At 53.8% G+C, this 25,645-nt stretch overlaps 1 long non-coding RNA gene across 2 annotated transcripts; it reads right to left on the bottom strand.

The window, feature by feature from the left end:
• Positions 1–1,283: 1,283 nt before the first annotated feature.
• LOC138120715 (uncharacterized) lies at positions 1,284–25,645 on the bottom strand. Of its 2 annotated transcripts, XR_011155943.1 has the most exons (6): positions 25,516–25,645; positions 14,138–14,224; positions 13,641–13,702; positions 13,367–13,468; positions 8,482–8,718; positions 1,284–1,638 (listed from the first exon to the last, which is right to left on the bottom strand). It is a non-coding gene; the product is annotated as an uncharacterized lncRNA (long non-coding RNA). The 2 variants fall into 2 exon arrangements; XR_011155942.1 differs by lacking the exons at positions 13,367–13,468; positions 13,641–13,702; positions 14,138–14,224.

The following is a 25,645-nucleotide window of genomic DNA, read 5'->3' as shown; positions in this document are numbered from 1 at the left end:
CCGTGTATCTTCCTCATGGGAGTGATACGCTCTGTGTGGCTTCACACCCTCTCTCAGCTCAGATATTCCACCAGAGGCTGTTTCCCTTTGGCTCTTGGCCTGGAGTGGAGCCAACTTCCCCCCACCCCTCCTTTAGGCTGTAAATACTCACAGTGTTCCAGGATGACACAGGTTCCTTTCCTGGAGAGATGGGGCTGCGGGATTGGGCAGGGATGGAGGGGATGCTCCAGCCCCAGCAGCACCAACAAACCTTCCCACTGCGCCAGGCCCCTCCTCAGGCGTCCCTCGCCCTGCGTCCAGCCGTGCCGGGGCTCCGGGGGTCTCAGCCCGGCCGGTGCCGGTGAAGGTCAGCGCACGGCAGGATGCAGGACGGGCTCTCTGGAAAGCAGTCAACACATCAAGCTCTTAATGGGATTGATGATTAGTGGAGCACCGAGGGGAAAATTAGATTAGAAAAACAAATGAAAATAATTTCGGAAGTCATGTTTGTTCGGGGTGGAAGGCGCTTCCACTGCGAGGGCTGCAGGAAACGATTTGACTGCAATCCAGAAGAAAAGGAGCGCGGGTCTGGAGTACATTAGTGTGGTGGGAGGCCGGGAATAGCAGCCACTTAACCCTGTCATTCAGCAAACATTAGTGAATTATGAGTGTATTATACGTGGGTGATGTGTTTTGTGCAGAGCCCGCGGGCCCGCTGTAGCAGCACTGAAATGGGAGTGGGGGTCGGTGTCAAAATGTAAATTTTTATACCAGCTCTGGAATAAAAATAAGATTTTGTGTTCGCCTCCCAGCTACTGAAATCAAATTGCAGCCAAAATCAGAGTTGTAAAATAAGCAAAAATTTTCCTTCCCTGTCAAATTAGTGCCCCGATAAAGAAAACAAGGGAGATAAATGTGATTTACTTCCTCTCCCTCCTGACATAAACATTTATGGCCGAGCTGTAACAGTGAGTTTCAGGAGGCAGCTGGGACCACTGGGGTTGTGCAGAGTCAACCAGGTGGGGGTCTATGGGCACCAAGCCCCCACTGTGGCACCCATGGGGCAGGTGGGCTCCTGCATCCCTGTGCCACATCCCATCCTGTGCCCCCAGTCCTGCACCCCTGCCCCAGGACCCCCCAGTCCTGTCCCCCAAGCTCTGCCATATCCCACACCATAGGTGGCTGTCCTGGCTGTCCCAAATCTCGGAGTAAATCTCGGGTTTATTAACCTGCTTGGAGGACTCGAGCACCCTCTGCTCTTCAGCAGAGCCACATATCCCCCATCACACATCTCGAGGCTGCAGTTCAGCAGCAGAAACCAAGCCAGCATTTATTAATTATGAGCTTAAGGACTCCCTTTCACGGCTATTTACAAGGGCCTCCTCATTATTAATAAAGAATAATAAATTAGAGGGGTTTAAAGCTCATTTGTTCCACTGGGTACCAGTCCCTGTGGTGGCACAAGCCCAGATGCCACCCAGCCTGAGAGCACTGAAACCCCTGATGGTGATGAAACCCACCTCCAAAAAACCCCACTCCTTTTTTACCATTCTGTATTCAATTATGTCAAATACCATCAGAAATGAGCAATTCCAGCAGCTCCACATGTCGAGGGCGCAGGGCTGCAGTTTTCAGCTGGTCACGAGGTGGTGGCAGCGCCTGGGTAAGGAGAGACACTTGCAATTCATTAGCGCTTTGCAAAGGGCAGCAGTACTTGACTCCGTTTGTGCATTAGGCAAAGGCTGATTCCTGCTATTTACCTCCACGGCAACGGCTGGAATTAGCACGGAGCAGCTCCCACGGGCCGGGCTGGCTGCATCCACTGCTCTGCAGGGCAAACAGAGCTTACCAGAGAATCACGGAATAGTTTGGGTTGGAAATAACTTCAAAAACCAACCAGTTCCACTCCCTGCCATGGGCAGGGACACATTCCACTATCCCAGGTTGCTCCAAGCCTCATCCAACCTGGCCTTGAGCACTTCCAGCTTCTCCAGGCAGCCTGTGCCAGGGCCTCCCTACCCTCTTCCTAATATCCAATCTAAATCTGCCTTCCTTCAGCTTGAAGACATTCCCCTTGTCCTATCACTGCATGCCCTTGTGAAATCAAAGTCTTTCCAGTATGGGTGGAAGAGCCTGGTCCCCAAAGCCACTGTATCCCACGGCGGCAGCAGGCCCAGGTCCCCAGCTTGGCCTTCCCGACATAAACAGCCCTGACAGGGCCTGGGCTGCTGAAACTTGGGCACATTCCCACCCACTGCTGCATTTCTGGCAGCTTGGGAACCGAGGTCCCGGTGCCAGTGTCCAGCTCCCAGCCTGCTGCCGCCACTGGGTGCTAATTGCTGCGACACATTGAGTGGCACTCGCCCCGCGAGCGGGTGAAAGGAGCCCGCGCACCGCTCCCGCTCGCTAATAATTACTGATTAAAAACTAGTTAAAAAGCCAATGAAGACTGAAACGTGCATTAACCGGGTGACCCCGGCCCGCGCCAGCCGCGGAGAGACGGGAGCGAGTACGGAATCTGCACTTGCAGTGTCTCCATCGCTTGGTGACACCCAGCAGGGATCTGTCACCTCCTGCATCTACAGAGCACCCAGCACGGGCTCTGATGTGACATAAACATCAGCAAGAATAAAAAGCAGGAATAAATTCCTGGTTTTGCCTTTTCTAAGCCCGCAACGCATTTGGGCCACCAATAAAACTGCACAGGATTTATACAGGGCTTTGCCTCTTCAAAGCAAGGCAGCAGTTTGTTCCCCTCAGCCCCTTTCATCCAGAGATCCAAAGTGCTTCCTATCCGTCCTTTCACAACCTTTTGATGGGTGGGGAATTCCTCTTCTTTAATCTTGAAAAAGTGAGCCTGGCTGGGCGGCGGGCTCCAAACCCTCCTGACAGGAGGTGGAACCCGAACCCGTCCCTGCCCCTGTCCTGCTTTGCCCCGATAGTGGCTGAGTTACACAGCAAAGGATGCTGCGCTGAGGTGCTAAAGGGAGGTGAACACCTGGAGGGGCGCAGCGCCCAGGGCCAGGCTCAGCATCACCCCCGGGCCCGGAGCCGCTGGGGCATCACGAACCCGCACCCGCCGGCCCGAAGGATGCGCGGCCGCGCTCTCAGCGCTGGCAGCCGCGACACGGTGCAAACGCAGCCTCCCCGCCCTGCGCCGCGCTGGCCCCATCGATCCGGCAGCGCCGGGAGCATCCCAGAGCGGGGATGACAGCGGGGCGGACACGGGAAGGTCACCGGCGCATCCCGGCCCGGCCACAGCCGTAACCCAGCGGAGGGTCCCCGCGGGGGGACGCCGAGCCCCGCACATCCCTGCGCGCTGCGGTTCGCATCCGGCACAATAAAACGAGGCGCCGAGGCCACCCGGAGCGAGGGGGAGGCGGCGGTGCCCCAGCCCGAGCCGCCGCTGCTCAGCCGAGCCCCGGAGCCGCACGAACAATGCTCTGCCATTAGCAATCAGAATATCGGCGCGGCCGCTCATAGAAAATCAAGAGGCTAAATAATTGAGTCAATAGCGCTGCGAAAGGATTGCTCCGTCAGCCCCATTCTTGTGCTAAGAATCCTCCAGCAGGGCTGAGGATTCAAAAGCTCGGAGAATCAAAAAGGAATTGATTTGATTCAGAGCTTCAGCCCGGGCTGTATTTAACACATCATTTTTTGCTTGCTCTACATAGAATAGAAACTGTTTGAAGGCAGAGGGGCTGGGGGAGAGAGACAGGGAAGCGGGAAGCACAGGAGAAGGAGAATATTCTGGATTTGCTGCCTTTGTAAGAGCGGTTGGACCCACGCTGTTCCCCCAGACAGCTGACAGACCCTGGGGACCCACAAAGAGACACCCCTGGGCTCCAAGTCCCCTGAGCATCCACCGAATCCGGCTGGGCCCGTGGCTAAAGCAGGACCAGAGCGAATGAAGGGAAGCGACTCTTGCTGCGGATCGCTGCTCCGCGTCCTCTCTGCTCCGCCGGAGCCGCCGCCCGCATCCATCAGGCTCAAGGGCAGCTGCTGCGGTTTAAGGGCGCGGGAGGCGGCGCAGGGGATGCTTCCGCTTGGGAGAAGGCAGAAGGTGCCTTTTGATCCCTGCCGGCCTTGGCACAGGGTCACAAATCCTCCTCTCCCACTACCAAATGGCCACGAGCGAAACCGCACGATTGCCACCCAATAGAGTGGGATTCACAAATTCCCAGTGGAAGCACAAACTCCCTGCAGCTCCGTGGGTGCTGCAGAGCTGTGCCAGCACTCGCTTTCTGCTCCTCTCCAAACCACCATTTCCAGGATCCTGCAGCATCCCAGGGAGCTCCTTGCTCCCAGAAAAACTTCCAGGGTTAAACCCCTTGCACTCGGAGGTCTCTCTGACAATTACCTGCTTTTTGGCAAACACCCATGTACATTTTCATGATACCTGTAGTAATTTCTGGGAGCCCTTCTTGGCCTGCTTTTGGTCTATGAAAGGGGCAGAAAAATCCTCATCCAGCTCCAGCATGCCACCAACGAAGACAAACTAGTAAATGCAGAATTGCCCCAGATTCCATCAAACGTGAGGGCAACGACCACTGGGAGAGGACCAACAGTTACAAGAACAACCCCACGGTCCCCTCCAAAGCTGTTCTACAAACCACACATTCAAACATCAGCAACACTGAGGCAGCTCAGAACACCCAGACTTAAACACTTCCAGAAAAATCTAAACTAACTGCAGAACAAAACCCAGTATCCTGAGCAGGGGAAGAAGCAAGCGCCAAGAACATTCCAGCAAAGCCATTTCTCTGCTCATTGTGTGGCACATGACGTTCTTTAAACCCTTTTGGGTCGTTATACCCCTCACTCAGCCCAGCTGGCGGCTGCCGACACAGCGGGGACCCCGAGACCCCCACCCAGGCAGCTGATCTGATGTGTTGATGAGCAAGTCATGTCGCTATAATAAGGAGTGTTTATTTGAATAATAAGGTCAGGGAGTTAAGTAGTTGGTATTCCACTCATAGGAAGCAGTTTGCACAGTGTCACTAATAATTAAAGGGGTTTTTTGACTAATCTAGTTGCTCTTCCTAAATATACTCCACTCTGTTCAAGAAACTCATCAAAGCAGCGAAGTGATCTTCGAGGTTATTAATCTCCTTTGCTCCACAGCTGGAGCAAATTTATTTGCTTGAATTAGCATGTAATAAACTTATAATAAAGCTGCCATATCCCTCGCTTTAGAGATATAGTTTGTGTAATGGGTAGTTAAATCTAGGTAATGTAGCCGTGGTCTTTAGGCTCAGAGAGAAGGGGAAAGGAAAAACCTCAGCAGAGCTCTGTGTTATCCCCAGCACTGGAGTCCAGTGAGATTTCTTCCAGGTCAGGAAATTCAAACTTTTTGGAAACCACTGGGTCAGATATTAAGCAGAAATTCCTCCCTGTGAGGGTGGGGAGGCCCTGGCACAGGCATCCCAGAGGAGCTGTGGCTGCCTCTGGATCCCTGGAAGTGTCCAAGGCCAGGCTGGACGGGGCTTGGAGCACCCTGGGATAGTGGAAGGTGTCCCTGCCCATGGCAGGGGGGTGAAAGTGGATGATCTTTAAGGTCCCTTCCAACCCAAACCATTCAAAGATTCTGTGACTCTGGCAACCCCAGCAGCAGCCCCAGCAGCCCCTTCACCATTTCCACTAGAAAACCAGGAACAGATGAGACCTGTTTAGCAGCTCCCACAGCAAAGGAGGGGTCCCCACAAACCAGTGGGTACCTTCCTCGGCCACCAAAGGAGAATCAGCCCCAAAAAGCACCCTCGGGGCTGCCCATGAGGGCTGATGCCCCCAGCCCCACCGCTGTGCACAGACCCAGTGGAGCAGCAGCGGACACTCAGGTTGGCACCAGAGCTGCCAACGCCAGCAGGACCCACAGAGATGGAATATTTCAAATAGAGCTGGACTTGGCACAGGGTGTCCAAGTGAGAGGAATTAATTTGCATCAGTTCACTAAGTTGAGCCTTTCTAGGCTGCAGTTTCCCAGGAACAAAAAGTCCTCTCACTTCTTCCTGCGGAACACTCACGGCACCGCTGGTTGGGAATGGGCAGGTGGAGACGGATGTGGCAGATAGCAAAGCTCAGCTGCACGGGGAGGGCTGGCCCCCACCTCCTCCTCAGAGGTTGTTATTCACAGAGCCTGGGTAGTAAATAATTTTTCCCTCTCTCCATTTCGGCTCTTTTCTGTTCCTGCTCTGCTCTGGAGCAGGGCCTGGGCATTAGCCAGAGGTGTCAGAGGTGTTAGACAAGGTATTAAGGAGGTGTCAATGGTGAAATAGCTGGGATTACAGTAAAGTCTAAATAAGGTGTAAAATAAAACCAAAGGTGATAAAGTCGTTGATAAGAGAAGCTGGAGAAAAATAGGAGTGCAATTATTTTTCATCCCGGTTGTTCACTCTCACAGTGCATTATCTGTGGCTTTGCAAAGACTTAAGTGAGATTTTTTTCCCAGTCTATGGTATTTTCTCCCGGCAGCACCGTGGCTCCACAGCCCTTCCACACACCAGGGGAGCATCCAGCACCTCCGCACAAACCCACACCTGCCCAGGAGATGCCCCTTCCTCCTCCTCCATCCTTGTCCAGGGGATTGAAGGGGCCATTCTGGGGAGGACACCGGCGTTTCGGAGGCTGTGACCTTGGCAGGAGCTACTGGAGCTGGAGCCCAGCACCGTCCAGGCTGGGGACGTGCAGCTATTGGAAGAGGAGGGTGCTGGTGGGGACGTGTCTCTGCCGGGCTGTCAACCCAGCTGTCACGGGGCAGGGACTCACCTTCCCCGGCAAGAACCCATCAATCATCCCGACAGCCCCTAATCAGGGAGACGGGGCTCGGCGGAGGATGGAGAGCTCGCTCTCCCCCTCCCCCAGCAAATTGTATAGGGGGAAAAAAATAATGCAAGAAATTACTCCGGATGGCAAATCAACAAATTAGCCTTGATTACTATCCGGGTCTCACAGCCTCCTCTTCCTCGTGCTCATCAGCTCAGTCTGCTGAGCCGCTCTGCTCCTGCAGCGCTCATCCCCGCGTCAGCCGCTGGAGCTCCCCGCAGCTTTCCATGGGGCAGCACCCCCGGGGCTGCAGGTGGGAACCTCACGGGACCCCCCTTCAGCAGCTGGAGGCTCAGGGAGCCACCCCGAAGGAGGGAGGTGCCTTTTCAGGAGCCAAAACGGTGCGGGAGGATGCAATGGCAGAGCTCTGCCGAGATTCCCTGGCTCTGGGCTCTGAAGCCAGTGGCCCTTTCTGCCTGGCACAAACTAAAATGAGGTTTTTTGTCAGAAAAAAACACGGGGGAGTAATTCTGGTGAGGGGAAAAAAAAAGTTATTTAAAAGCACGTTCATCTGCAATTCTCCCAGTGCTGTGAAGGGTTATTAACTGATTGGATTTCATCACATCCCACTTTGCTGCTGCAGAGGCTGATTGTCCTGTATTTGCATTTCTCTTGGACAAGCAGCAATCCTGGCCCCCACGGTGGGCACAAGGCCATGCCATGTGCCCTGGGATGGCAGCGGGAGCTCAGCTCCATCCCATCACAGTTGAACTGCCAGGAGCAGTTCCCTCAGGATCCCTGGGCTCCGTGGTCACCCAGGAGTGCTTTCCCCCTCGCTCAGAGCCAGGAGCTGGGAAGCAGCACCATTTCAGATGTGAACTTTTTAGAGTTAATTTGTTTTGGTTCTTTTAAATGGCACAGAACTGCCAGGCAGGCTGACATCACCCGTGAAGGCATTTAAAGAAATGGATGAATACAAGCAGGAGATGGATGTGCTGGCCAAGTACAACCCGGGCGAGCTCAGGTACACGAGCGTGGTGTTCCTTCCCTGCTTATCATCTTCATTAATAATGTCTTTACTCCAAAACCATTTCCATCATCACGGCTCTGCAGTAACGACCCCGGCGCAGCTCAGCGCTGCTGCCTCAATCTTCTCACAGAACAAGCAGCAAAATAAGGGAGACTAAAACCCAACAGAAACAAACGGCCTTTGCTTGGGCAGAGTGATGAGGGGTGTTAACAGAGGTGTTAATGCCCAGACCCCAGGCAGGGGGGATGGACCAGATCCGAGCTGGCTGTGCCAGGATGGCACCGGAGGCACCGCTGGCCCCATGGCCACCCAGGACCTCCCAGACCAGCCGGGTCCAGTGGCCTCATGCACGGCTCTCATTAGAGGTGTGACATTCAATAACCTGGGCAGCCTGAGGTGGGCTCCTGCTGGAGGGGCTGCACACCCTTGGCTCTGATGGGAGCTGCTGGGAGCATCCCAAAGCTGAACCCCTGGCGCTGCAACCCCAGCCCCAACAGCTCCTGCTCCAGTCCCAGCTCCAGAGGAGACGAGATCACACACGTAATAAATCTGCATTTCCCTCTGCTCATCCATCAAACCCTCCCTCCTTCTCCATCTCCAGACCCAGGGATGGGAAGTGTGCACGGACAGCTCAGGTGCCAGCTGGGCAGGGACAAACCCAGCCTGCTCCCACCCCTGCAGCCACCCAGAGCCATCAGCATCCCTCTTACCTGGGAAACACGAGTTTTACGGTGCAAGGGCAGGGGGAAAAGCACCTCCTCTTCCATGGAAGTGGGAAAAGCATCTCCTCCTCCAGGGCAGCAGAGCTGTGCAGCGAGTGCTGATCACAAACTTTGCAGCACTTCGGTGTCAGCCCACGGAGATGTCACAGCTCCTGTCCCCAGCGTCCCCATGGATGCTGCCTTCATCACCCAGCTCTGGCAACTTGGTTTTTCGGGCAAGAGGTGCTGGAAAAAAACCAGAATTCACTATTAAAAAGGCCGATAAGTGCCTTGTTTGTCCAGGTTTGTATCAGCCAGGCCTTGCATGTGCCATGGGAATGGCCCACGTGGCGAGGTGCGACCCACCATGGGCTGGGGCTGTCACCCAGCACGTCCCCAGCCCGGCACACAGCGCGGCAGAGGGAAGCAGAGATATTAAGTGGCTGATTTACATAGTAATCTGCAAGGGGAGAGATGTTCGGGGCGCCCTCAGCCTTCATCAGAACACTTGTCATAGTTGTGCTTCCATCTGAAGGGGGAGGAGAAGGGAAATAAGTCCTTGGGTTTTTGCATGTGTTATTTTTGGTGTGAAAGCAGGGGCCTGCTGCAGGAAATCAGAGCCAGCATCCCACCCACAGGGATCCCAGCCGTGGCTGGATCCCGCCAGTCCCACTGCTGGGGATTTGGGGTCTGGGGTGTGCAGGCAGTGAGGGGGGTCTGGGGCTGAGAAGAAAATCACCAACATTAAAGTTCTCAATAAAACATCTGGTGCCCTCGCACAGCTGCGGGGCTGGACACTGAGGTCTCACCCATGGGTGCCCCCAGCTCCTCACCAACACCTCACCCGTGGATTTAGCAAAGTATTTCCCCTTCAATTTTCTTTAATGTAAAACCATTCAGATCTATGAACACCTCTGTCACTCCCGTATGTTGTGCTTCTTTTCCATACATGAAACAAGCTGCTTTCAAGCTTTTTAATCAAATAGAGCAAAGCTTAGTGGAACAATTAGATAATGGGGAGGAAAGGAAATATTTTCTACCCTCCATACGAACAATGACAAGAGTTTCCTTCTCCTCACAAGGACTGCAGAGATTGGCTGAATTCAGGGTCAATTCTGTGACTGCCTCAAGAGAAAGCCTGAACTGTTTTTTACACAGCCAAGGGCAGGGGAACTCTGGCTGCACCTGCACCCCTGGACGCTCAGCTTCCATGGATCCATCATTCACAGCTCCAGCCCATGGACTGACAAGTCCCCACACTCCAGCTGTGCTGCAGGGGCACGTGCAGGGTGTTGGCTCCCAGCCTGGAGCACACAGGCACGGCCAACACGGAGCACGGACAGCCAGGGCGCACCGGACACACCACAGGTCTCCCTTCCCAAAACCCTTTTCCTCCTGGACCGCAGCAAAACACCAAACCCCAAAAGAGCTGCGCCCCAGCACTGCCAGCACCGGCTGCCTGAGCCCATCAGCCCAGCCCGGCGCCGAGCGAGCAGCCGGGGTGATTAATATTGAACATCAACAAACAAAACAATTGGAAAGTCAACAGTTTAGGGGAAGAGGGGGCTGCGACAGCCCCGCGGTCCTGAGGATTATTTTAAATGTGCAAAATGCCATCTCTCTAAATAATCAAACTCCACTGCTGCGACTCGGAAATTGCCACCCACGGCTAAAGCTCCAATTTTAAACGCATCCTCAAGTCAATCTTTGTAAATTCCACATTAAATATTGATCAGCCCCAGAGAGGGCTGATGCTGCGTGTTTAGCATAGATGTGCCATATTCAAACAGCCGTGGCTGGGAAGCAGAGTCTGCCCAGATCCCACCCCAGGCCTCGGACGCTGTCACGGCGATCGCTCCGCGCCAGGAGGGAGGGACATCCCCAGGGGAGGCATCACCATGAGGGCACAGCTTGGTGCTGCCCCATCCCAGCAGGGACCCCATTCCCAGGGAACCTGCCTGGATGACCAGCACATGGAAACACACAGGGAAGGGCAAGGAAGGATCCCCAGCAAGGGCCTGGCACGGATGGACAGTGCCTGAAGCACCATAAGGAATATTTAAACAGGACACAGGAGGGGAAGGAGACAAGCGCTGGTGCTCCCCTTCTAAGGACACCAGCTCCAACCATACTCCACGAGAGCAATGAGTGCGTGCCCAAGAAACTCAAGGTACAGCATCAGGGCTGTTCTGCTTCCCAAACTCACACCATTACAGGAGGGCTCCAAGGGGGAGGTCTGAACCACCAACATTCCCAGTGATCCCATCAGGAAGGGGTTTAAGGAAAACACGATTGTTGGGAAGTGTTCCCTTCTACTTCCAAATCCCCAAACATCGTGTGTGTATATATATATATATATATATGACTGGAGTATTATGAAATCATACTTGAAACCCAGATTCCAACTCCATTTCCCAACCACTCGTATAAAATTTTCATTACAGATTGCTGCCCTGCAGTGGAACAGAGGGCAACTTTATTAGAGGCCGCCTGGCAGCAGGAGAATGAGCCAGTCAACAGCTCCAGATATTCCTCTGCAAGATATGGCAGAGTGCTGGAAATGGAACAGATTATATAAAAAAAAAGTAATTCAGAGCAATTTCTAGTAAAGAGTCAAAGAACCATATAATTCAACATTTATATAGACAAGGCTTCAAGGGAACTCTTCAAAAAAAAAAGCAAACCAGAGGACGAGGTAACGGTAAGAAACTCTGGTTTGATTTTTCCTCTTTTTAAAATTTCTTTTTTAACCTGCCCTGTTGGTTTGTGCCACCCTGGGCTCTGGCAGCACCTGCAGGGACAATTCCAGCTCCCAGTGCCTGTTCGACTGCTGCTGCCTCCCCTCCTCTTCCTCGCCCCGCTCCCCACCTGACCCAAGGGCAAGCCCTGCTTTTCCTCACAAATCTGCCAGCCAAGCAGGGCTGTCCCGGGTGCACCGGCCAGGGATGGGGGATGATCCTCCCCAAATGTGCCCACACGCAATTTTCCTCTTCCTCATCTTCCCTCCCTCGCTTATCGTGCTATAAAAAGACCGGAGGAGAAGACAATCCTTTCTCTCCGTGATTAATTAAGGCCGGAGCGGGCCCACGGCGCGGAGCAGCGCCGGTACCTGCATCATTTCCAAGGTGCTGCAGCTGCAGCGAGCCCCGTGACTTTCCCCCGCCGTCGTTTGTCATCTCCTGACACTGATAAAGAGCTCCTCCAGCGCTGTGTCTTTGCGAGGGAACATATCCATATCAAAGCTGCTTGGATCATCCTTTTGCAAACTATCTGCTGCATTTTCTGGCCTAGTTTCCTTTCTCATCTCCAGCTCCTGTTCTTCCCCTCCGTGAGCTCCTGTAGCAGCACCACCACCCCAGCCTGCCCCAGCACCCAAGGCTGAAGGCTCCTGGGGACAAAAGGGATCACTCAGCTTCCACACCGTCCAGTGGGATCTCTGCAAACCCAGAGTGCCTTGGTGCATCAGCCAAAAACACTCCTGCAGCCAAGGATGCCTGTGGTGGGGTGAAAACATTTCAGCCTGTGATGAGACTCATTCTCAGGCAGCATCTGACACGGGAAAGAACACCTGGGGTGCAGGGATGGAGGTGCTACAAGCCGGAACCTGGAGCTACAGCTGCCTGGGGGAGGTGAAAACAGCACCTAATTCTCAATATCACCTCGGGTCACAGCGTGTGTAGTAGAAAAGCAAACACTCACCTTCCCCGAGGTGCATCACAGCTACAGGAGCAACTTTGTGCAGCCAGAGCATGAGCAATGTACTTAGAGCCATCGGGAAAACCATCTCCTGGCTCTCTAACTGAGCAAATTGCACCTGGAAGACCCAGGAAGTGAACAGCAAGGAATTGCTGCCTTTTTTTTTTAATCCAGAGATGCTTTTCTCTCCGTGATGGCACTTCAACAAGAGCTTAATGAACAGCATTTTCTTGGTTCTGAGAGGCACAGACAGGCCAGATAACACCACTGATTCATTAGCATCCCATCATGTCTGCAGCCTCCGTATTCCCCAGCCATATGGCCAGCACGATGTGCTTCCAAAAACTGGGACATCTACGAGGGCTTTATCACCAGCAGCCATCACACTGGAGCAGCCTGCGGTTACATGGAGATGGGGAACATCTTATTTCAGGATCTCCTGGGTGTGAAGGAACACGGCGTGGATGGGAGACAAGGTGACTTTGTGGGACGTGAGCATCCCTCCCGCTGCAGACAGGACTTTGACCAGGATCACTCTGGGTCCTGAGCAAAACACGTCTCCAGAGCGGATACACATCTCCAGCAGGGACATGCTGCCTGCCCAGGTGGGAGACACAGCATCTGCTTTTATCTGTCTCCAGATAAATTCCCCACATGACCGATGAAAGCTCCCAGCGAGCTGAGCTGTGTGTCCAGCCATCAGCCCTGTCCGAGCTGAGACCTCAGCCAGGCATGGAAAACAGAGAGCTTCCCCCAGCCCCACCAGCAGCAACATCTGGGCACAGCATTAGGTGGACATAAATAGATGTTAAGTGACCAAAAATAGATATTAAGGGACCATATGCAGCCTCTGAGAGCAGCAATCTGTACAGGAAGCTCCTAGCTCTCATCAAGGCACGGCAGGGAAGAAGCCCCCCAAAAGCAGTGCAGGAAACAGCAGCACCCCGAGGTGTGAGCAGCCCTTGGGGGACTTCATGGGCCTTCGTGGAGGAGCAGGGAATTTGCATCAGCCCAAAGAGCTGCTGGCCCCTGTGGAAAGGGGGACACACAGCCCAGGACACGTGTCCTTGGAGACCCCAGGTGGCATCTCCCACCCCTCCTGAGACCACCTCCTCCTCTCTCAGCACCATCAGAATCTGCCTCCAGGTTCCCAGCACCTGACGTGTGTTTTCTAACAAGCAAATAACTTTTTCCTTACTCCGAGCTCCGTCTGCAATTCCGTGGGACCCAGCGGGAGGGTCTGTGCTCCCCCTGCACTCACCAGCCTGTGTCAGCAGTTTGTTATGCAGCCCTGTGGGTTCTTCAGTTAAAAAAAAAAAAAAAAAAAAAAAAGAGGCATTTTCAAAGCTTTAATGGCTTTGAAAACAACACAGCGAGTTCTCTTTACTGCAGGAGAGGTTAATGATCTCCCTCTGCTACAGAACCAAACTGGACATCATAATAAATAACCATAATAAGATATAAAGTATCACCTGGAGTGGTTCAATGCAGAGAGCAGGTCGGAGTTGTGATGCATTTCCATTATTCAGAGTAACTGCCAGGTGGGAAATGTTCAAAGTGAAGGCAGTCAATTAAAAAATGAAAAGCCTTACTTAAACAGAGAGGGACTGCATCTTATCTTGCCTGCCCACGACCGTGTGCTCTGGCTCCTGGCAGCCCCGAGGAGGTCCCTTCTCCGCCCCTGTCCTTCCCCTGCAGCCAGGCACGAAGGCCAGCAGGGTGGCACCGTGTCGTGCTGCCACCACGGCCCACGGTGGCCCTGCACTCCCAGCGACACTGACAGCGACTGCCAGCAGGTCTGGAAGGCACAGAACCAGAGAACGAGGTGGGTTGGGAGGGACAATAAAGCTCACCTCACTCCGTGTGCCCTGCCAAGGACAGGGACGGCTCCCACCGGACCAAGCCCCACGCAGAGCCTTGCAGGCACATCCCTGTTTGGGTTCATAAAACCCAGGAGCACCTTGCTCACCTCCACAGCTGCTCTGCCCCGTCCCCACGAGAGATGTGAACTTCACAGAGCCTGGGGTGACACGAGTCCCTGGACACCCAGCAGAACCTGGACAGCAAAAACTCCATCAGGAACACCCGCACGGGGAGCAACGCGACATCACAAACCCCAAACCGGGCCGGGGCAGCCCCCCTGTCCCCCTGCCCTGCACGGGGCTCAGAGCAGGAGCCGATCCATCACCCACGGCAGGAGCTGCCCCCGGAGCGGTGCCGGGGAGGGGAGGGGGTCGGAGTTCGTCCCACGTGGCATTAATCACCTTTCCTGAGGCTCTGCACGCCTGGACAGACCTATTAATCAGCGGCATATCAGCCCTCCAGCCCGGCCGGGCCCCTTTGTGTGGGTCCCTTCCCATCACAGCCAGATAAGATTATCAGTGACGAGCAAGACACCCATTGAGCAGCACCTGACTCGAAGAATGGGATTTTTTTTTTTTTTTTATTTATCCCCCTGTCTCAAAGATGAGCTGTTTCTTGTCTTGTCAAACCACATCCTTTTCTTGAAAGAACCAGCTTTAAGAATCCAATTTGTCAAGCTGGACAATCATTTGAGAATCCATAAAAAGCCTCGGTGACTTTATCAAAAAAAATAAATCAGAAGGTTTTAAATGGTAACTGAAAGGGATTTGAAAATAGGTTGAGTGGCCTACATCAATTAATCTTCAGAGAGATGGGGCTTTGTGAAGCTGGAGTGGCAGAGAAGTGTCAAAAACTAGTTACTGGGCTTGAGAAGATGGAAGTTATCAATATTTCTCCTCTCCTTTTTCTCTCTTTTCCTCTTTCTCTGCCTCTTCAGAACACAGTGAGGCAACATCCCGCTGCCACAGGGCACGGCAAAGCTGAGGAGGGCTGGTGGTCAAGCCAAGAAGGGGCAGGTGGTCGGGGCCACTCTTTCCTGGTGATATTTTTCCACCAACTATTGCCAGTGTCAGCCAACAAGGGCCAGACCTGCTCTGCCACCACGGCTGTGAGTCTGTCACTGTCACTGCTGGAGCTCACCTCCACCACAGCCACAGGGACAGCCCCTGGAAGAAGCCATCAGACACTGCTGGCACTTACAGGGGGCTCAGGAGTCCCGAGGCACATTGTGGCACCTGAGGACCCAGCTGGCTCCGTCACCAGCCGGGGCTCAGCTCGACTGAGGAGGGAGGAGAGAAGGGCAGAAGGAAATAAAAGGTTTCAGTGCAACCCGATAGGAGACCTCAGGGCTCACAGAATGAAATGAAGAAGCTGGAAAATGAGGGATTTGGCCGAGGAGAGCCAGGCCCCTGGGAGGGCGATGGATGTCCCCACCCAAGGGCAGACAGCCCCGGCTGCTCCTCGCCCCCGGGGACGCGCGGCCGAGGGACAGGGTGTGACAAAACACTGAGGGATCACCACCGAGGGGACACCTGGATGGAAACAACGGGCTGGACAATTTGCCATAAAAAGAAAGAGCTTGGGAGGAATCAAAACGCTGGAAAGGGAAGGCCCACGCTGCCGCGCTCCGGCACCGAGAGCAGGATGTGAGGGGCTCCAGATGGCTCTGCGGTTTAGTGCAATAAAAAATGTAATCTGACAGGCAAGCGTGGGGCTGGAGAATAATAATAAGACAAATAATTTCCTTAAAAAAACCCGAAAGGAGTCTAACAGCTCAAAGATATCTTCATTTGCTGCAAAGAACAGAGACCATCAGTTATTTACTGCAGTTGGGAGCACGTTCACGAGCTTTCAAGTGGTATTTTGTTGCAGAAGCATAATATAAGGACACTTTCTTTGCTTTCCAGCCAGGGGAAATAGATCTGACTTGGAACCTGGCCAGAAGGGCTGCAAGTTCGGGCTCTGAAGCAAAGGTGATAACTTTGCCAATTAAATATGGATGTGATTTTCCCCCCTCTCCTTCCCTGGAATACTTTTGCAGTGCCATTAGGTGATGATATAAAGACATCGGCCTCCTGGTGCAGCTTAATTGCTCCTATATAGAAAAATGATGAGCTCGATTGCGCTGCACAAGGGCTGCTGTGGCTACTTGCTGCCTTATTAATAGGTGATACTGACGTGTGTTTAATTCTTCTGCCCAAGGAAAAACAGGGAGACAGCAAAGCCCTGCTCAGCAAATGCCTCAGCACTCACTAAACTGCTCCATTGAACAGCGAGGGGCTGAAGAGAGAGTTTATATTTAATCACACACTTAAAGTGTTTTGCTGAGTCGATGCTCAGTGCAGGGAGACAGGATGCACTCCCAATTAAGTGACCTTTTATTCCCATATCCTTATATTTTTCTTTTTTATTGATACACAGCACAGACAATCCTGTGTTTTGCAGTCTCCTGCTGAACGATTTCTAGTCCAGGGTGAAGCCTGGACAAGCTGAGAACCAAAAAAAAGCTGTTGTTTTAATTCACATGGACCTCAGAATAGGCTGGGAGCAGAAGGGGCTCTGGGATGTCATTCCCTGGGATGGGGAGGGGGCAGAGATCACCTCCAGCACACAGGGATGAGCAGGGACACCGTGCTTAGAGGTGAGCAGGAGGGAGTGTGCAGGGCAGAACACGAGGAGTTGGAAAGGCAGCCAAAGGATGCTGCCTAATATTTAATGTAACATATTATCCTTATTGTTACTGTTATCATAGAATGGTTTAGGTTGAAAGGGACCTTAAAGCTCACCCAGTGCCACCCCTGCCATGGGCAGGGACACCTCCCACTATCCCAGGCTGCTCCAAGCCCCATCCAGCCTTTCCTTGGGCACTGACAGGGATCCAGGGGCAGCCCCAGCTGCTCTGGGCACCCTGTGCCAGGGCCTCCCCACCCTCACAGGGAGAATTCCTTCCTAATATCCATTTATTACTATTATTATCCAACCTTTGGGAAAGCACTATTACTGCAGGTTTTCAGTCTTTACTTCCTCAGCAGCCACTAAGCTACTCCTAAAAATCCACATTTTCCTCTGCTTTCTAAGTCTCTCTAGCAAAAAGTTTTTTAAGGGACTGACTCTCTCCCAAAAGAAGCTGGGGAGCTGCCCTCCCATCTGCATGAAAAGCAGGTGGGCACGGGCTGCAGGGGATTTGCATTTGCTTCTGCTGAGGCTCTGAAGGTTGAGTTTCATCCCCACAGAAGCTGCTGTTGGCACGGGGGGAGCAGAGCAGGGGGCTGCCACTAAATTGATGGCAACAGAAAAACCTGGAGGTACAAATGGCTCGAGAAAAGGCGTGATGAGATGTGACTGCCCTGGGTGCTGGGACTGCAGAGAGCAAAATGGGAAAAGACCACCTGGACGAAGAGAAAATGCTTCTGATTGCTCGGGGAAAAGCGGAGTTAAAGATCATTGGAACGGACAAGGCAATCTGGCGGCGGCGGCGCTGGGATTGATTCCAGGGCGAGGAGGGGCGGGGGCCGCACCCCCGGGGCTGCCGGAGCGGGGCATCCTCAGCCGGGGGGGCCCGAGGCTCCTGCCACACCAGCGCTCCGGGCTGGGCAGCCCCAGCTGCGCCCCCGCAAAGCAGAGCGCTCAGCCCCAGTGCAGCGCTGGGGGAGAACGGGGCTCTCCCTGCCCAGCCCCGGCTCTGCCGGGAAGCAGGACTGAGCCAGACCATTATGTGGAAGCACAGTTTAGGGGTCACACAAGTTTTTGGGTGGGACAGGTCCCTGCATCTCCCCCAGTCCAAGGACCTAAACCCCAAGGGATGCTCCGCGCATCCCAGGAGGACGTGTGCCCTGGGCTGTGGATTCACACAGCCAAAGGTTTTCTGAAGGTTATGCAAAGGTTACCGCCCAATTAACGTGCCGGAGCAGCACCAGCTCTGTCTGCCTCATTTCCAAACCTGAAGGCCACCGGGCAGCTCGGCAGCTCCCCCCACACATCTGCACTGATCCCTGAGTCCTGGAGCACATTCCAGCACAGGGTGATGGCAGAGATGGAGATAGCAATAATGATGTATCCATTTCCTCTACCTTGGGCATTTTTAAGTCATCTCATCTCAGAAATGAGCCATTTCCAGCGTTTTGCATGACAACCTGTTGGGCCCTCTCAGCTACGGGCAGATGGCGGGCTGTATTCACACATCACCTCGTGGAGCACCAGACAGGCTGGGACCCCATCACTGCTCTGTTTCAAGGTCACAGAATCACTGAATGGTTTGGGTTGAAAGAGACATTAAAGATCATCTAGTTCCAACCCTCTGGAACCATCTGGATTCCTCCCTGGAAGGGAGGAACAAAGATCATGGACTGACCCAGCTTTCTCTCGCTGATCTGCCTGACACCCTCTGAACTCCTGTGACACCACAGGGGAGGCAAAACCCCGGGAAGATGGAGATTTAGTTTGCTCTGTGTGCTGCCCAAACCTGCAGCAGGTTCTGGAGCCCAGCCTCCAGCTGTAGGATAACACAGTGCAGCACACACAGGGAGGAACCCTTTCGAAACAGGCACAAGAAACATTTCTTCAAACGTCCCTTCTCATGTCATTAATTACGTCTCGGGTTACTACACACAAGCAAATGAGGATGATTTCCTTCCCAGCATCACAAGCCTGAGGTCTGCTATTCCCTTTCTCTCAGGTCTTCCATTAGCCTTTATAGATGATTTCCCTGTCAGGCTTCCTTCCATGCCTGCTCACAGCTTCCCAGCATTCCAATCCACCCAATCTATGCTCATTGCAACTCCAAGTGCTCCACTAATTCCTCTCCTTGCGTTGCAATTTCACATTGCTCAATACTGGGTGTAATGGCAGCAGCGCTCCTGCCGCTACTTCCCAATTAAATGAGCCAGGAGGAAAAACATTGGGAAACGTTTTCAACCGAGCCTTTATGGTTTGAAGGACATTTTAAAGGCTGGGAACATAACCTGGCTCCTGCTGATGTTCATGAGGATTTAATCATGAGAAATTGCAAACAGGGGCTGGAGCAGAACAAAGAAAGGGGTTAAGAAGATGTGACTTCTCCAGTCCTCCCTGTGTCCCACAGAGCGGGGCTGGTCATCTTGGCTGTATTTTTGGGGTCCTGTGTTGAGAAAATTAAGAGCCATCAGCAGCAGAAGGTGGAGCCCAAGCAACCTTCTTAACCCAAGGAACTGCAAAATCAAGCACATTTCTTAAAAGCTGCTGGTTTGGAGAGGCTCTCAATAAAGGCACACAGAAAGTACCTGGAGGAGAGGCTGTGGCACTGTGGACACTCCCTCCAGGGCCCCCCATGTGCCCACCCTGCCCCGCAGAGCCAGGAAGGACAACAAACAGCAGCAGAAAGCAGAAAACTTTCAGCCTCCCTCCTGTTAATTATGATCTTATTTTGCACAGAGAACCTGTCATTCAGCAGCCGGTAATGGATAGTTTCTATTTCAATTCTCCCTCCACCCTATTATCTTTTATAAAATTCAGCCAGGCCGGTGATGGATTGATAAGGGACGGTCCCGGCGGGAGCCGGCTCGCTCGGAATGGCTCTCACGCACGCCCAACTTCTGTATCTTTTTAAATATTTCAGTTGTTTGAGATCTTTATTTCACATTTCGATTTCCTGTAGTACAGTAAATTTATCTTAGTCACCCAGTCAAGTTCTTTCCAAGTCTCTTATCTCCTCCTCTCTGTACAACTGAAGGCCCCTACACTATCTGTGCTGCCGATAACGCCGGCCCTGGCAATCCACAGATCGCGCTGATCCGGCGGCCCCGGCCCAAAGGAGACCTTGGCAGCCCCAGGCTGGGCACCGGCTGGAAGTTCAGCGCTCAAGCCCCGCGCTGGGTCCTGCCAAGGCATCTCCAGATCGGCTGGAAAAGCGCCTGGGGCTTCCTGCAGACCCAAGGGACAACGGGGCCAAGGGCAGCTGCTCCCTGCAAGGAAAAGCCCAGCGGGGACCTCCCGGGATGGCCCCAGTGGAGGGGTCTGTGCCAGCCAGAAGCCCTGCCGTGGTCCCAGGCCGGCAGGCACACATCATCCACACAGATCACTAAACCACAGATTCTTAAATATCTCAACAGCAAGGAGCAGAGAGAGCATCGCACGCAGCCACGGGAAACCCCCCGCCACAGCACTGTCAGGGCCGGGGAGGAGATGGGAGCAACCACACTGAAATAATAATGAAAAAAACCAACAAACAGGTAAACCCGAGTCACCTTCTCGCTGCTGTGCCGGTGGCAGCGCCGAGCGCGATCAGGTAGCACCCCCTGGTGCCACCGCGCCGGAGCGGGGCCGGCACCGGCGAGCCGGGAAAACACTGCCCGGGAAACCTGGAGAGCCAGCGGGCTGGGAAAGCCCTGCCCGGGAAACCTGGGGTTCGACCCACAGGGACACACGCTCGGGTGGATGCTCCGGAGAGGCAGCACAGCTCTCCTGCCTCACTCCGAGCACAAACGCGCTGCTCTGGGACCGTCCCCGTCCCTCCTGCCAGCATCCAGGAGTTCTAGGACTCAGGATCAAGGGAATCGAGGTGATTTCCCTCCTGGGGAACAAGTGGGTAACAGCTCTTGCTGGTTATGGCAGGACAAGGAGCTCGGGTCCCCTCCTCTCCCCAGCTCTTGGAGTGATTTGCTCCCCCAGCATCAAACCCAGCAGCAGGGCACCCAATAAATACATCTGCAGAAGGGTGATTTATCTGCAGGGGAAGCCATGGAAATTCCCAAACCCTCTTAAATATCCGTTTCCTGGCTCTAAACCATCAGTAAGTTGCCAACTGGGGAACGTATTTGTCTGCTCCCCTCTGTGTATTTTCTGCTTTTCATTATAATTTGCTAAATAATACATTACAATGAGTTATTTATCACACTCAGCCGTTTCACGATGCCTCCTCCATCCTGGGGAATTTCACCCATAAATCAGACACACAAATATCTGCTGGCATCGCTGCAAGTTTAACCCTGCACCCTTCACCTGCCCCAGCAGCTCCCAGGCTCTGCTGAGAGCCGCTGCTGGATTAAATGACAGCCAGCCCAGGGAAGAGGGGGAAGCTCCAGCACTGGGAAGTGACCAGAGAGGCACAGGAGGGACACCTGCAGACCCCCAGACTTTCTCCTGGTGACTGTGAGCAAAGTGCTTGGCCAACACCAGGTTGTCACTGCTGGGAAACAAGACAAGGACAGCGCTCAACTTCAAGAACGCCAGGAGGGAAAATTTATGATTCCTCCTTTCCAAGTCACTGTACCTTGCTTTTGAAACAAATTGGCTTGCAAATATGGATTAATTTAACTTTACACCATCCATCTTAAATCAACAGTATCTGGGCCCACAGATTGGGAAATCAAGGCATGGACAGGAAAATTAAAAAAAAAAAAAAAGCAGAACTAGGAACAAAACCCTCTCTCTGTGCTTTAACTACAAAATCATCTTTCCCCATTAGCAGCTAATCAGAACTACCAGAGGGGAAGAGATTACAGACAGGGCGGAGAGGGGAGTAACTCACAGAAATACAGACATCAGAACAGATTTTCATTTATTTACTCATTTATCACAGTGAGTCACAGGCTTTGAGTTCATGAGTCTGCATTAGCCTTGCAGGATTTTGGGATGCAATCTCCAAAATCTGAAAAGCGAACAGGTCACAGCCACGTGCCATCTCAGGAAGGAGAAAATCAGCAGTTTGGGGTTGGTCTTGGGAAGTCTGATATTGCTTTGCCTGTTGGATTATGAGAAACCACTAATCTTCCCTCGCCAGCCTCCTAATCTCTCTGGGAGCCCAGATGCCTTATCTGAAACTTGCTCAGTGGAGAGCAGCCCAGGTTGCCTGGCACTGGGATGGATTCCAGCGGCTCTGGGAGCCAGGGAACAGCAGGCAGGGGAGCTGAGGTGCCACAGGGTGCCCCGTGCCGTGCCAGCCAGCGGGGCTGCCCTCAGCAGCACACGGCCGGGGTGGGAGCAGTCTGGTGATGGACACCACCGATGTCAAACATCGGGTGCTTGTTCTGTAACTGAGCAGCTCCAGAATGAGCCGGGCTCCGAGTGCCAGGGCTGAGCCCCTGCAGCCCTCCTGCTCCTCCAAACACCTCTGTGCACACTCAAATCACCTCTGTCCATCTATACACCAAAATAAACCACCAGCAGTTCAGGGGCATTTTTCCCCCCTCTCCCTTTTTCCCCAAAATGAGCTGCAAGAAGCCACGAGCTTTATTTACTCCAGGCAGGGAGTGCCTCATTTCAAGCTTTCCTTTCTCTCCTTAGTTCATCCCAGCTCTCCAGAAGAAGAGAGATTCCCACACCTGACCACCACCCCCAGACACTGCCCTGGGTGGGCTCCAAGGTGTCCAGAGGGACCATCGGTCACACCAGCCCCAGGATATCCCAACAGGGCACTACCTGCACACAGCATTTCCTCTGGCATTTCCAGCCCTGCACACGAGCCCACGCTGGGAAATGAGAAACATACTTTTAAACAAGAGGAAATGGTGTCTTTGTGTCAGGCAAGTGGAAGAAATCCAGGACCAAGAGACTGCAGAGCCTTTCCACTTCAGACAGCAGGTGCTCTCCAAGATGTGGTTATGGCAACAAAATAAATGATGGATAATTGCTTTTGTGACAACTTGCCAATTAAATTAGACTCAGCAGAATAACATAATGACAATTTGTTATGCTCTGGTGGGCACTAACACACCAATCATAATTAAATGCTATGACTGAAATAGAATGCTGCTGTACACAGGAATATATAACCCCAATTCCCTCCCAGTGAAACATTATAGGTTCAGACTTGATTTCAATTTCTGGAGGATAATAACATTAGCGCACATCAGAATGAGCCTGCAATATGCAGAGAGGCAGCAGCAGCACAGGGACAGACAGAGACAAGGGCAGCTGAGCCACCGGGCTCCTGCGGGGACCCCTCCAGCATCGCTGATGCTCCGGGCCTCGAAGCAGTGGGGGACATCCCAAATCACTGCTGTGTCCACGGGAGATTTCAGATCCCTGGCTCGGGGGAGCAGCTGGGGGAGCGACTGACTCAGAGGGAGCGACACTGGCCCCAGGGGAGCAGCCCCACTGCAGACACCAAGGCAAGAGCTCATCGGGATGGGGCCACAGGGGTTTCTTGGGGCAGCACATCCCTTTCTGCCAGCAAAGCCCTCACGCTCCAGAGCGGGCCCCTCGCAGCCAGACTGAGCTGTGGGACACAGCACAGCCTGGCCTTCCTGGAATGATTGTCAAAATGTGCATTAAATGCACTGCAGTGCCCGAGAGTGAACTCGCCCCACAGCTGGGATCCCTCAGGGACTCAGCCCCACCAGCTGACCTGGCCAAACTGGCCATGGCTGCCATCACTGGGTCAGAACTGACCAACAAGGGGGTCAGGTCCTGCCAGTACTTAACATTTACTGGTAAAACAGCAGCAGCTTCTTCAGCCACTGCTGAGTTCAACCCACTGTTCTCACTGGTTTGTTCTCACCCTCCCCGGGGGTTTTGTCCTGCATCTTACACATCCCAGAATTCTTGGGCCAGGAATTACTGTGCCATGGACATTGCTGGGGCTGCACAGCAAAACACTGCAAAGAGCACCAATCCCAAACCATTAAAAAGCTCCAATTTAGAACCAGGCAGGTGGCAGAACCAACACTGCCCAGGTCTTGCAAAGCACGAGCCACCTCTGCGCCATCCCCTCTTCAGTGTGGAAACACAGCACATCAGAGCCAGCACCCTGCTCTGATTCCACATCCATTTTCCTAACAGATACAGATCTCTGGAATATTCCAAAGCTCAAAACAGGGCAGGTTTGAAGACCAAATGTGTGTGTGCAGGCAGGGCTGGGCAGAGGCAAATCCCAGAGGATTCTACAGAGTGGCAATACCAATAATTTTATGTCTTACGTGGAGCCTTCTTTAAACATTAAACCCTTTATTATCTGCCTCGATTAAGCTTGGCATTGGCAAGGTCAGATCACCTGTTTTTCAAAGCTGACGAATTATTTTGGCTGCTCCAGACATTAGACCTGATCCTATTAAATCCTTAGTTCCCCTGCCTTCAACACATACCAGCGGATAATCCATTGCCCAGGAGCACGTGAAGGGGCTGAGCACAGCTCTGGGGGCAGCTGCCTGTGGGCTTAAACAGTGCCCAAGCTCAGAGCCCGGCTCTGCAGGCCTGGAGGTGCTCGTTCCAGCAGGACACATCCTGCACTGGCACCGTTTGGGAAAACATCGGTCTAAGGAATGCTGCATCACCCCCAGGAGACTCCTCCACTCATCCATTGCACCAATGTACCTGCATTCTGCTGGAGGGCAGGCAGTTCTTCACCCTAAAACTTTCAGGTGAAGCCCACGTTTTTAGGAACTGGCCTTGGAAAACCTTCAGCCTGGCAGTCAGAGCTGAGGAAGGTGTCACTGCCCGCGCTTATCTCGTCTTTGATGCCTCAGGAATTAAGGCACCGTGTAACTAATACTCCGGCATTTACTGTCACTTAAAATAGCCTGGCGATCAGCGAGAGGAGCTGCCGCACGCAGCACTCGCCCCGCGGGAGGAAGGTCAGGAATTTCGCCCAGGAAAGGTCACACTCCGGGACGGGATGTGGGATGGCAGCGACCGCCTGTCTCCGAGCAGCCACCGAGCGTTCCGATGGCAGCCGGGGCTTTGCCGGCTGCGGGGCCGCTACCGGACCGCAGGAGCCGTCCTTGCGGAGAGCAAGTGACAGGGTCACAGCCCTGCAAGGCCCGGGAGCAGACTCTGCCTTCCCCAGGGCAGGAATCCCCGCACCCCGGGGCTCTCCATCACCGCAATTCCCTCGGTGCCTCCCCCGGCTCCCACCCCGCCGGCTCCCGGGGGAAGCCGCGATGCTTTCTCCAACACTTTCTGGTGCAAGCTCGGACTCTCTCCCCCTCCCGCGGGAGCCCGGCGGGGCTGCGGTGCCCCCCTTGCCGGGCAGGGCTCGGGGAGGGGCCGCGGCCGCCGCTCGGCACCGGGAGCGCGGAGCGCGGCTCCCACCTAGCGGGGAGCGCCGGGGGCCCGGGGGCTGCGCACCGACCCCCTCACACCGCCCGCTGCTGCCGGGGAACGCCCGGGCAGCGCCGAATGGCCCCCCGGCTGCTGCCCAGAACCTCTCAATTAAAGTGCCTGAGTTCCAGCAGGTCCCGACCACCGGCATCTCCCTCCAAGCCCGTCAGACGCTGTTCAAACTCACTGGGTTTAATTGGTTTTATGTTAATTGCACCAAACCCTCCGGCTCGCATCCCTTATCCCGTGGGTTCCCCGTCACCCACCAGACACAATAAATCCGCGGTGCTGAACATTCCAACCACGGCCTGCCCCTGCCCGGCCCAGGGCTGCCTCTGCCCTGAGCTTCCAACAGGGAATTCCCACATTCACACCATGGGAAGACTCCTTCCTCCCCCTCTCTCTCCCCTCCACTGAAAACAGAGGGTCCCTTACATATTTCCAGGCTCTCCCGCACATTTGGCCACGTACCTGTCTGGGAACAACGGGGTGCACCCACCAGTGAAGAGCACAACTACTCGAGCAGGAGCTGAAGCACCGCTGCACCCTCCCAACACGGTGCTGCTCCACAAATCCAAGGCTTTCTGCACTTCCCAAGTGG

Source organism: Aphelocoma coerulescens, chromosome 19 (assembly GCF_041296385.1).
Source record: "Aphelocoma coerulescens isolate FSJ_1873_10779 chromosome 19, UR_Acoe_1.0, whole genome shotgun sequence".
Lineage (NCBI taxonomy): Eukaryota > Metazoa > Chordata > Aves > Passeriformes > Corvidae > Aphelocoma > Aphelocoma coerulescens.
This window is presented reverse-complemented; position numbering and strand designations above follow the sequence as displayed.